At 43.3% G+C, this 12,857-nt stretch overlaps 4 non-coding genes across 4 annotated transcripts; 2 read left to right on the top strand and 2 right to left on the bottom strand.

The window, feature by feature from the left end:
• Positions 1-4,425: 4,425 nt before the first annotated feature.
• Positions 4,426-4,507, bottom strand: TRNAL-AAG. The gene has a single exon. It is a non-coding gene; the product is annotated as a tRNA-Leu (tRNA).
• An 808-nt stretch (positions 4,508-5,315) lies between these two features.
• On the top strand, positions 5,316-5,388 carry TRNAM-CAU. Its single transcript has one exon. It is a non-coding gene; the product is annotated as a tRNA-Met (tRNA).
• A 2,172-nt stretch (positions 5,389-7,560) lies between these two features.
• TRNAK-UUU lies at positions 7,561-7,633 on the top strand. Its single transcript has one exon. It is a non-coding gene; the product is annotated as a tRNA-Lys (tRNA).
• Positions 7,634-10,573: 2,940 nt separating this feature from the next.
• On the bottom strand, positions 10,574-10,646 carry TRNAM-CAU. Its single transcript has one exon. It is a non-coding gene; the product is annotated as a tRNA-Met (tRNA).
• Between the last annotated feature and the right edge of the window lie 2,211 nt (positions 10,647-12,857).

Raw genomic sequence — 12,857 nt, 5'->3', positions numbered from 1 at the left:
GTATAGTTGATTTATAATGTTCGTTTCAGGTACACAGCATAGTGATCCACAATTTTTATAGGCTGCACTTCATTTAAAATTATTCTATCCCTGTGCTTTTTATTATTTATTTTTACCAACAGAGATGTATAAAAAACAATTTAAAATGAAACTTGCCACTTTAACCTAAAGCTCTGCTCTTCTTCCTAATTGATTTTTTCTTCTTTTATAATTTATGGGGGCTTTTTTTTTTTTTTTTTAAGAGGGATGGAAAATCTGGCACTTTTAAGGCGAAGGGTGATAGAGAGGCCAAACACAAGGGTGGGAGGTTGTGGGAGGTTGTTGGGAGGGGAAACCTTCCCTGGTTGTTTTCCCTGAGACTTCTTCCCATATTTCTTTCCCTTGATGTCTGGGTAAGGGCAGGATCCTGATCTGAGAAAACGGTTACCTCTGGCGGTTTTGATTTTGTCTTTATTTCCGACACATGCAAAAGCAAAGTGGATTTCCATCTTGCCCTTCAAAAGGGAAAAAAGAAAAATTAACATATATGTATTTTTTCTACAGCTTCGCTTTTCATTCTAGCATACCTGCAGATGCCTCCAGAGCAACCTCAGAGTTTCTTGGTGCTTCCTGCTTAGGTGTAATTATGGGTTTGCCATTTTAAAATCTGTCCTTTCGCTCTGAGATGCCTTAAGTACAGGACAGGTTCTCACCTTTGACACCTGATGGTTCTGGTACATAGTATTAATAGAAACTTAATCTATGGCTTGTTGCATGCTGCTGCTGCTGCTGCTAAATCGCTTCAGTCGTGTCCGACTCTGTGTGACCCCATAGACGGCAGCCCACCAGGCTCCTCTGTCCCTGGGATTCTCCAGGCAAGAATACTGGAGTGGGTTGCTGTTTCCTTCTCCAATGCATGCATGCATGCTAAGTCGCTTCAGTCGTGTCCGACTCTATGTGAACCTATGGACAGCAGCCCACCAGGCTCCTCCGTCCACAGGATTCTCTAAGGCAAGAATACTGGGTTGCCATTTCTTTCTCCGCTTGCTGCATGAACACATAGATTAAAGGATGAATCAATGAATGCTTGCATGAATTAAAGAAGGACTGAATAAATAGCCCAGAGTTGGACTTTTTTGGAGGGGTGTCTTTTTCCTTCTCTCCATAGGCTAAATCTGACAAGTCTAAAGGACATAATTGTGGCTTTTTGCCAAGTAGAGGGTTCCTTTCCAGGTTCTAGCTCCCAGGTACGACATTCCAGTAGCCATGAAATGAAATGAAATGAAGTCGCTCAGTCGTGTCTGACTCTTTTCGATCCCATGGACTGTAGCCATAGGGCCCCACAAACGTGTCCTGGAATGTGGATGGCCAAGAGAGGACGTCATAGTGCTGGGCATGGTCATTTATTTCTCTAAATTTTCATTTTATTGACATAGCATGATTATTTATCTAGTAATTGTTAAGAACAACATATAATAAAGAGATCATACATGTAGCATCACTGGAAAAAATACTCAGTATAAATTACTACTTTAGTCAGTCTAAATATTAATTACTGACCCTACATTCTTCATGGACCTCTGGTAGTCTCCTAAGAATGAATTGCTTATGAATTCCTGAATCATTTTTCTGCCATTCATCCTTTTGCTGGATTTACAACCGAGCAAGTTGTCTGTCACAAAACACGTGCTCAGTAAATGTGGATTGAAGTGAATATATCTTTGGGGAGGTAGAGAGGGCAACAATGACATTCAAAGACTTTGCCCAGGTCACTATACAGTTCTCCTAAATTGTTCACTCCATGCGCATCAACACTCTATTCTATCTGTTGGTTTTAAAATTAAACCAGAACCTCAAAAGCCTACTCTTCAGCAATATCCTTTAAATTGTCCTCTGAGGCTAGACAAGGCAAAAAGGGGCATAAATCAATGTTTTTTCAACCTTAGCACATTTTTTTATCTCAGGGAAGGATAGTGGTTATGGAGCTGGAAGATAGGGCATCTGGCCATGCTGCTGCTGCTAAGTCACTTTAGTCATGTCAGACTCTGTGCAACCCCATAGACGGCAGCACTCCAGGCTCCCCCGTCTCTGGGATTCTCCAGGCAAGAACACTGGAGTGGGTTGCCATTTCCTTCTCCAGTGCATGAAAGTGAAAAGTGAAAGTGAAGTCGCTCAGTCCTGTCCGACTCTTCGCGCCCCCATGGACTGCAGCCTACCAGGCTCCTCCATCCATGGGATTTTCCAGGCAAAAGTACTGGAGTGGGGTGCCACCACCTTCTCCGATCTGGCCATGGGTTGGTTTATTTATTCATGAGTTTGGAGTTCAGAAGATTGCTCTTTTCCCTTGGAATCATCCATGGTTGGTTCACAAGGTGAATGTGAACCTCATATCGCAAGGTGAATGTCAACAAAAACCACTGAGGGGAATGTCTAGGGGAAGAAATGACTGGGTCCAACAATCCAGAAGCAATCTGTTCGCTCATAATCTGAGCAAGAACGGTTTACACTTACCTAGTAGCAGAGCTGAATCCAAAAAGAGCAAGTCAGTGTGGCTAAATCAGTGGTCAAGAACCAAGTTCAGCTGGAGTGTCCTGTAGAAATTGGGCTTTAGAACCCATGACCCTACCTCAAACTGAAGATCTCAAGGTCTTCCTGGTGCCTCAGCTCTATATACCTTACTTCACAAATGAGGAAGATATTCTTTCATGTATTTATTTATTCATTACTACTTACCAGAAATATGTTTAGTTTTCATGATGTGGAGAAGTGAGAGAAATATGGTTCTATACCTGACAAAGCTTATGATGCATAGAGAAAAGCAGACAATTACACAAAATTTTCCAATTCCAAAAGTTATGGTAAATACTAAAATAAGTGATGGCTAGAGTGATAACAGAGCATGACCAATGCAAAACAACAGGAATACGCCATTAGTGTCAGGTAGCAATGAGGAAAACCTGCCAGAGGAAGGGATGGCTGAGCTGAGGCCTGCTACAAGCTCCCCAGCTTGTTCCATTTCTTCTTTGCTGTATTTATCAGATTGGGCTTAAAAATTTTTTTAAGTTACAAGACTTGTGAATTCACCTATTGGACTTATAAAATAAATATCCACTCAATCTAACAACTCAAACAAGTGTCTAAAGTACAATTTATAATCTCCCTGTCCTCTAACACTGTTACCACTGGAAACAATTTGAAGTATGTCCTTCTATACATTGTCTTGAGGTAATGTTCTTTGTTTTAGTAACTATATATTACAATGTCATTCATAGTTTCCTTGTTGGATTCTTTACCAGTGGAAATTGTGCCTTCTTGTGGCCATTATCAGAGAAGGCAATGGCACCCTACTCCAGTACTCTAGCCTGGAAAATCCCATGGATGGAGGAGCCTGGTAGGCTGCAGTCCATGGGGTCGCAAAGAGTCGGACACAACTGAGCGACTTCACTTTCACTTTCCACTTTCATGCATTGGAGAAGGAAATGGCAACCCACTCCAGTGTTCTTGCCTGGAGAATCCCAGGGACGGGGAAGCCTGGTGGGCTGCCGTCTATGGGGTCGCACAGAGTCGGACACGACTGAAGCGACGTAGCAGCAGCAGCAGCAGTGGCCATTATGCTTCTATTGCTTGTCTTCTCTCCTAGGCACCAGGGCAGGGACTTCCTTCCTTGTTCCCATCCAGGTGCTCAGTGCCTAATTGTGATTCTGGAGAGAGATCAAGGGAGGCTTCCAGGAGACAGCAACTACCGAGCTGAAGGGCAAGAAACTTTGAGGGCAGGGGGAATTGCTTGGAGCAGAGACCGAGGGCGCCCAACAGAAGACGCAGAGACACCTGCTGAGTGGGGAAAGCGCCTCGATTTAGTGTGAGGTGAAGGGCAGCGGAGTGTAAGAAGAACCCCCACATCTCAGATCAGCATAAATAGGATTTAAAATGTGAAATGAGAAGGCTGCAGTGATGCTGAGAACTGCGGCCGGGCAGGATCTGTCTCCAGTTGCAAATGGATTCAGGGAGACTGACCGCCGTTCATCAGTCCACCATATATGGAATAATGCATCCATAATAAGTACTACTGCATTTACGGGGCCTAAGTAAGTACTTAGGAGGTGGTACGCAGTAGGATCTGATTTTTTTTTTCTTTTTTACATGAAAGAATGAATTAAAGAAAGTCTGTTATGTGTTCTATACTGCTGGGTGATGAAAATACGAGGGAGTAAATACCATGCACAGTAGATGCTCAGTAACTTTTTGTTCATTGGAATAATCAGTTGAAGGTTTATCGTGAGGTGGACACTGTTTCGGGGGCAGTGCCTATAGCTGTCATCTCTCTCTGGTCTCTAGGAAAACAGATGTTGTAGGAGGAGAGGAACCTACCTGGAGTTGGAGCCTGTGAGAATTGTTGTGTGAGTTGGACTTGGAACACCTAGACAAGCTTGAGGTGCAAAATAACCCTGGCAGCGGTGGGATTCGAACCCACGCCCCCGAAGAGACTGGAGCCTTAATCCAGCGCCTTAGACCGCTCGGCCACGCTACCTCCTACGAACCCTGCTTTTACGTCCGTATCATCTGACCCAAATTGCTACCCATTTCAGGTCCTTTTCCTCTCTCTCGCCCCGCCACACCCCCGCCACTCTGCACTGTCCCCGGGGCCCTTCCTCCAGCGTTCCCCTCCCCACTCCCACCACAGCCCGAGAACCCCCTGACCCCTGACACTTTACTTTCTCATGGCTCCCAGGTTCATCTTGAATGGTGACGCCGCAGGTGGCGCGGGAAGAGGCACCTGCCCCATCTGTCACCAATATAGGAAAAAAGAGTCACGCAGACTGAGAGTTCCAGTGAATGCTGTGGGCTCCAGATCCACGTGGACTCCGGAGTAAGCCCCCGGACTACAGGAGTGAGCAAGTCCGGGAGTTTGGTTTGAGCCTGGAGAAAGGTTGACAAAAAAAAACGAGGAAAGAATCTCGAGGGTCCCATCTTTCCCGCCCTCCATCATCTCAAGAGACCAAACTCCTCCACGGAACCTCATGAGGGAGGCAGAGACTGCAGTCCTTGCTATTGAAGTCCTGTTTGCTTTTCAGAAGGTAGCGCATCTCCACAGGTCCTGGTTATAGCAAACAGAACTTCTGCAAAGTCCAGATTCAGTTGCCCTCACCGCCCCTAAGTCTTCGCAGGACAGTTTTCAGGGGAAACGAGCTGGGCTGCGTGGCTCTGCCTTCCAAATTTTGGATATTTTAGACGCGAATTAAACCATAGTTCCATCTTCTTTTGAGGCATTGTGATTCCGAGAATCTTTTTCTTGCAATAAAGTTGGTAGACCTTTTGTTGAAAGGGGCGGTACAGTTGCCTCCTTAGCGCAGTAGGCAGCGCGTCAGTCTCATAATCTGAAGGTCCTGAGTTCGAACCTCAGAGGGGGCAGCCTACAGTTTTACTTTTCTGTTTTGTTTTCTTCTCCTTCCGTAGGTCTTAAAAAAATAAACACAAAACCGAAGAAATTCGCTTTGATGAAACCGAACGGGTAATTGTTCTTTTACAGAACCGTGTAATATTCAGACACAAAATAGTAATTTTCAGTAGGATTACTCCAAAATTCTTGTTCCAGTTGTAGACCTTGACTGATAACATAGGGGCTGAAGGATACCACACTGTATACAACAGAAGATGCTCCTGATCTCATGGAATTTATTTCCTATGTTTGAGTGGGACATGACAGACAAGACAAATCTGGATTTTTAACAGCAGCCTCAGGAGATCCGATCTGAATGCAATCAGCTGAACAAGTTTTTGGAATCCTTCAGCACATATGCAGTTATCTCATGTTGACAGTTGTGGAGAAGGTCACTTCCTTCCAGTATTCTGATCACTCAGAGCTTGCCTGCTGCTGCTGGTGGCAGAACCCTCAGGTATCCACAAGGCAGATCAAAAGCAGAGCAAACACTCTATGCTTTCCAGAGAATTCGCAAAAGATTCAAAGTGCCCTTTCCTATTCTCTTTTATTTCTGCCTCGCCCAGTAAAGTGCTTATTACGGCAGTGAGTTACAGAGAGAAATGATTTTGACACTTCTTCCTCTCTAGGTCCCAAGGAAGAGTCTGCGCCCAAGTGTTCCCAGTACTGCCATTCCCCAGCACTGCCACACAGTCAGTCAGTAGGCCAAGTCTATCATCTCTTGTCCCATGCTGCCACATTCTTTATGTGAAACCAGTATGCTCTATTTGAAATTATCTCTGACCATGTTGTTCCTCCCTGCTTAAAATCCCCAATGACTTTATATTGCTGCAAGAACAAAGTCTGGATGATGCATTCTTAGCCATAACCTCTGAGCCTGTCAGTCTCTGGTTTGTCTCTGTCTTTCTGTTCAACTTGCCCCCACTTTTACAATACTGTCCCAAGAAGAGATCTGCTCATAAGTACAATAGGCCTTCATTAAGTTCTCAAAGTGTTCTGCTCTTTGCACTTCCTGGAATGTGGGAGCCACATTTTTGTCCAGTTTATTACTATAAACTTTACAGTACAAAGCCTTTGACTCTCAGTTTAAACATTGTCTTCTTGGAAAATTCTTCTCTGACCCCTGGAAGAGGTCACCTCCCCTTATAATCCACTGTCCTGGAGATCTGGAGACGGGGGGTACTTTATTGTGCAGATTTTTAATTTTCTACCTCTATCCTAACTTAAGTCTAGTAATGTTTTTCTTTTTATCTTATTACAGTGAAGTTGTGTAGACCACCTCAAATCTATTTTGAATAGTGGCATGAATAAATACATAATTGGAAATGTATCTCCTATCATCATGTTAAACGCAATCTTTGAGGAAGAAATTTCTGTTGTAGGATTTGAGGGAGGAAAGTGGATGAGAGATTAAGTAATTTGTCTAAGGTAGCATGACCAAATGATTAAATATGATATTCTAATTCATGTAGTTTACAATAAAAATAATAACGATGATAGCACTTACCTTTCACCGAACAATTAGCAAATCCCAGACACTATTCCAAGAGTTTACTTGTATTACTTCATTCAATTTGGAAATTCAGATCATGAGATTATATGTTTGTTTCTCTACACATCTCAGTAACCTGTACTTTTTCTTAAGCACATTTATCACAGTAACCAAACACTTATTATGTAATTCGTCATTTAAAAGGCTGACTCCCTTCTAAAGAGTAAAAACTCCACTAGGGCAGAGGTGGTGGCCTTCCACTCTATAAGCCTAGGGCAAAGCTGAGCTGCTTGCTCAAAATAAGTTCTTAAAGCCTACTTATTAAAGGCTTTTTTTGTGCTAGGCATTCTTAAGGGCTTAGGGGGAGACTTGGAGCTCAAATTTTGAAGATGAAGGACAAGATGGACCAGGTGACATCTCTAGTTACATACAATATTTAGAAGAAGTTGGTTACTATCACTCAGTTATGAGAATTATTTTTTTCTCATGACCTGGGGGCAGAAGTAGTTGTGAGCTCTATTTAAGGCTGCAAAAATAGATTTAGGAATAAAGATAAAGGAATATGAACAAAATTAAACTTTGTACTTTAAAGTCCGTGTACTTTACTTTTTTTCACGTTAGGATATTTAGGAAACAAACCACCACTAAGGGAGCCCGGATAGCTCAGTCGGTAGAGCATCAGACTTTTAATCTGAGGGTCCAGGGTTCAAGTCCCTGTTCGGGCGCTTTCCTAGGCTTTTGATATCCAGTTCTGACTCCGCCTCCGCGAGTATTTCCGCGGAGGAAAAGTGTTAAGTGACTCTCAAGCAAACGCTGAGCTGAATATATGGGATTTCTACATCAGAACGGTCGCAGCTAACGTTTAAGAATGAATCTTAGGGTACACGGCCTTGTACCAGAACAAAAGAATTTCCTAAAAGTGAGTTGGTTGATAATGGATGGCTGAGAAGGCATTTCTGGACTGCAAAGCTTCGTAAGGGTAAAAAGAATATCTACCTGATAATGTGGCCCTATTTAGAAAAACATCATGATAGGATCGGAATTCTATTGTTTTGAGGGGCTTGGCTTGACTATTTCGGTGGTGAGTGCACTGGACCATCCTTGCCTGATATCATAGTCATTAATATTTTATACTTCCATTACTCTGATTACAGGTGCATAGAGCAATCTTCCAATATTGGTTGCTTTCCACTATAGAGTTTATTTTACATGAGAAAGAATATGCTGATCAAACATCAATATGGCTATAATATGTTCATATTCTGGCTTGGAATTTCTCTAATATTTGGCTATTGTGATCAGTCCTGCAAGTCTGAAGAAATCTGAGTGAATTAAAAAATAGCTTCTAATTCTATAAAGGAGAGGAACAGATTCAGAATAGTGGTGGCTCCAGTAAGAATCAAGATTCTCTAAGGAACTGCCTAACAGCCAGACAATCCAATCCTTTGGCCTCTCTGCAATCCGTAACTGCATTGCTTAAACTGTAGCAGATGCAGGCTCCTGGAATCAGAGACTGAGGCTCAAGAGGACGTGGTTAAAATGTTCCCCAATATACACCTCTTTCATTCTGCACCAGAATGAACTGTTAAGAGAACTACCCTGAAATATAGACTGTCTGAGGTCTGGATAGTTAGCAGGAGAAGCCTAAGTATTCTGCTCTCTTTTTCCAGCACAGACTAAGCCAGAGAAGTATTACTGTAGGACGAATTTCAGTAGGTAGGGCTCCTTGCGGGGATTATTGCAAAAATCCAAATTTGATGTGTTGATTGCCTTGAGTCGCAAAGAGTCGGACACGACTGAGCGACTGAACTGAACTGAACTGAATATAGTGATAGGGAATGTTGGAAATGCTCTAGGGGTCTCAGGAATAAGACACAAAATCGAAAATGGCTCGGCAAGGCAGTTTACTTCTGCAGAAGGGAGTCCTATAGACTAAGGTCTGGAGGCAAACACAGAATCCACTCGGTTTTTATCCCAAAGACGCAGTTTCCCTCCTTTTGCTCCTCATAGGTTGAGGACCAGAGTTACAATCTTTCCTGGAGGTCACCTAAGTTTTTATTGGACGATTGGTCTCCATGAGGGCCACGAGTAGCACTTGTTAAGTTTCTGATTGGAGGGTTTATATTAACTACTTTCCCCATTCTTTTAGTTCTTTGCGCATGTCCAGGATAAACCCGGCAAAATTAGCCCGCCAAAATGTTCTTATGAGGAAGGAGAATCAAGAAATGCAAAGAACAGAGGATTGGCAACGAGCCTTCATTTTAGGAATCTTATTCACAAGCTGGCTATATACCTTTCTGTTCAACTATTCTAAGAATGAATCACTTCTTTATTTTTTATAACTTCTCCTTTGATAGAAAAAACCTTTCTTACAGGGAATATGGCAAACACACACACAAAACAAAAACAGCAACATTTAATATGCTATTTAATTCACTGGCTTATTTGACAAGTCTTTATTGCAGAAGGGAAAGGCTACCCACTCCAGTGTTCTGGCCTAGAGAATTCCATGGACTATACAGTCCATGGGGTTGCAAAGAGTTGAACACGACTGAGGGACTTTCACTTTTATTGTTTGTCAGATACTGTGCTAGGCATTGGAAATACAAGAGTGGATGAAACACACTTTCTTATAAGGACACCAGCCACTGAATTTAAGGTACTCCCCCCACCCCCAATCCAGTATGACCTCGTGTTAGTTTAACTAATTACATATGCATACATCTGTGCTAAGTTGCTTCAGTCGTGTCCAACTCTGTGCGACCCTATGGATTGTAGCCCGCCAGGCTTCTCTATGTTCTCTCCAGGCAAGATTACTGGAGTGGGTTGCTCTGCTCTCCTCTAGGGAATCTTCCCGATCCAGGGATCCAACCCTCATTTCTTAGGTCTATGGTGTTGACAGAGGGGTTCTCTACCACTAGCGTCACCTGGCAAGCCCGATTACATCAGGCAAGCCCAAAACAACTGCAAAGACTCTAATTCCAATAAGGTCCTTTTCTGAGGTTTTGGGTGGGGATGTTTTTGTGGACCACTATACCATGGGCTTCCCTGGTGGCTCAGTGGTAATGAATCCACCTGCCATTGTAGGAGAGGCAGGTTGGATGCCTGGGTCAGGGAGATCTCCTGGATAAGGAAATGGTAACCCAGTCCAGTATTCTTACCTGGGAAATTCTGTGGACAGAGCCTGGCAGGGTACAGGCCATGAGGTCACAAAAGAGTCAGACATGATTTATCTTAAAGAACAACAATTTACTGTAGTACAGGTGGGAAACCAGTTAGAACCAGATTAGATAGGGAGGCCAGGGCAAGGAGACGGCATGTATATTTGAAGAGGAAACAAAAAGCTTACTGAGAAAACTGAATATCAGATTTTAATATATCTGTACATTATTTTTTTCAATAAATTAGAGTGCACCAATAGGATACTGCTCCAAGAAGAAATAGTAATCAGAGGAATTTGGATAAGAGGTTGTCCATTGGAAAGAAATGAAGAAAACAAGTCACTACACATAAAGAGGCACATGTCTGCATATTTTTGTACTTACCAATTGGGAGGAAGATAAAGTTTAATCTTAACCTCTTCGAGGGCACTTTCAACTCAATGGCCAGTAAGCAGACTTTGACGAGAGGCTATAACTTTTTGACGCCTGAGGGCAAAAGCTAACTGCCCCCTCTGAGGTTCGAACTCAGGACCTTCAGATTATGAGACTGACGCGCTGCCTACTGCGCTAAGGAGGCAGATGATGACACTTCCTCATTAAATATCTTTAACACTGGATTTTACTTTGCTTAAATTTTGGTCTTGCTGTATATTTCCCTCGCTTTAAAATTTGGAAATGAAAAGCTGTTCTGCACAAGTGGAACAGCTTCTACAACCTGCGTCAGATGAGGATTGTCGCTATTGATCTCGCTCGTTCTGAATTGATGACCTCCACTTCTCACAACCGAAGAAAAATTTCCTTAACGTCTTGCCCAGAAACCTGCACTAAAACTACACCGGCGTCCATCTCTGTGGTCTCTAGAGAAGAGGAAAACTGCCCACTTCCTTTCTCATGATCCCTCTTTCCTTCAATACTCGATTCTTCTGCATCAGTATTTTGAACACTTTTAAGTGTTTACTGTCTTAAACATTTCCTTTGACTCGGCGCCTTGGTCTCAAGCCGTCGCTCTATATCGTTTGCTCCTTCGCAGGCAAATTTCCCAGAAAGCGGTTCGTCCTCATTTTTAAACACCTCCCCCAGTCCCATCAGTTTTTCAACGGACTACAGTCTTCCTCGACCACCGCTCCGTCCAGAGGAAGTCCAAATGGGTTTCCCGGACTATGTGGCACTTGATGGTTCAAAGAGTAAGGTGTCCTTGCTGCAAACTCGTGGGAATCTGCTGGTATAAGAGTTGTAGTTACAGAAACAAGAATAGGTGAAAAGCCTGGTTTACCTGCTGTCTTGGAGAAGGAAATGGCAACCCACTCGAGTATTCTTGCCTGGGGACAGAGAAGTCTGACGGGCTACAGTCCATGGGGTCGCACAGAGATGGACACCACCGACGACTAACACTTTCACTTGGTTTGCAGGAAAAGTCTCGGGAAAGCCCCACCTCCAGGAAACCTCTTTTCTAGTTGAGAAAAGTCCGTGTTTTCGGGCCATTCAGAGAATGGCCATTTCGTAGCCCATTCAGAGATGGGCTACGGACGGTTGGGGAAAGTACAAAAAATCCTATTACAACTTTATAGCCCCGGGGTTCCTCACCCCGGAAGGCTGAAAGGAACATTGACTTACGTAGATGGATGCGGCACATCTTTTTCAGCTTCTGTAGTTGCAGTCGCTGTTTCCCCCCGGCCGCTGATAAGGGCAATGGTAATTTCTGGTTCGCAACAATGGGCGGTCTATTGTTGCCTCCCTCTGAGTGCTGCGCCTTAAATGTGCGAAATAAGTTATCCGTAGTCGTGGGCGTCAACAGTTTGGCCGTGTCTGTAGATTAACTGTTGTGCTTTTTGTTCAAATAGTGTTAGCTTTATGTTTAACATTGCGGATATTATGACCATATTTTCTAAGAGTCTAGATAATGAAAGTGGGAACAAACGAACTCCCGTGGGAATTCCAGCATGACCCAGATCACTGAAAAAGTCTAAATGACGGACTGAAGAACACATACAACTGGATTAGGGAGGTAAATTACAGAAGCAACTGCACAGTATGTAGAAAAGGATTTGGATTTGGGCATGGTGAAAAAGGAGGTGTGAAAGTACATGGGGAGACCGAATCTCCCAAATCTGGGTTTAGACGGGAGAGAACTTTCCAATCAGATTTTCTTAGTCTCCAAATGACACCAGTGCTCATTCAAAAATAGAGTTGGGTATAGCACTTGAAAAGTCCTGATTCAGAGGTTGCAATCGGGAGGCAAACAAAAAGGTAAATTTCGATACCATGTATTGGTCTCTTGCAACGTGGAGTTGATTCTGTCTGATGAGCTTGCTGTCTACAATATAACAACTTCAAGTGATGTGTCAAAATACGGCAACCAAAAAATGTTTCCCTAGCTCCTACGACTTTCGCTTGAAACATAGTGTCGAAAATCGTATTCTTGATTTGTATGTAGATTTAACAAAACCGCTACATACTTAAATGATGGTTGATATCTTGCTTAACTACAAACTAGGCCTTGTTCATCTGCTGCTGCTGCTGCTGCTAAGTCGCTTCAGTCGTGTCCGACTCTGTGCGACCCCATAGACGGCAGCCCACCAGGCTCCCCCGTCCCTGGGATTCTCCAGGCAAGAACGCTGGAGTGGGTTGCCATTTCCTTCTCCTATCTGCACAATTTGCAGAGGTGCAAATGTGAATTTTGGCAAATTCTATTTAGCCTTACCAAAGAATATGAAAAGGTCTTATCTGCTAAATGTCCTGCACTCCGTGTGCATATAGCATTGCTTTAAAAGATTGTGGCTTTTTTTCT

Source organism: Bison bison, unplaced genomic scaffold (assembly GCF_000754665.1).
Source record: "Bison bison bison isolate TAMUID 2011002044 unplaced genomic scaffold, Bison_UMD1.0 scf7180017864379, whole genome shotgun sequence".
NCBI lineage: Eukaryota > Metazoa > Chordata > Mammalia > Artiodactyla > Bovidae > Bison > Bison bison.
This window is presented reverse-complemented; position numbering and strand designations above follow the sequence as displayed.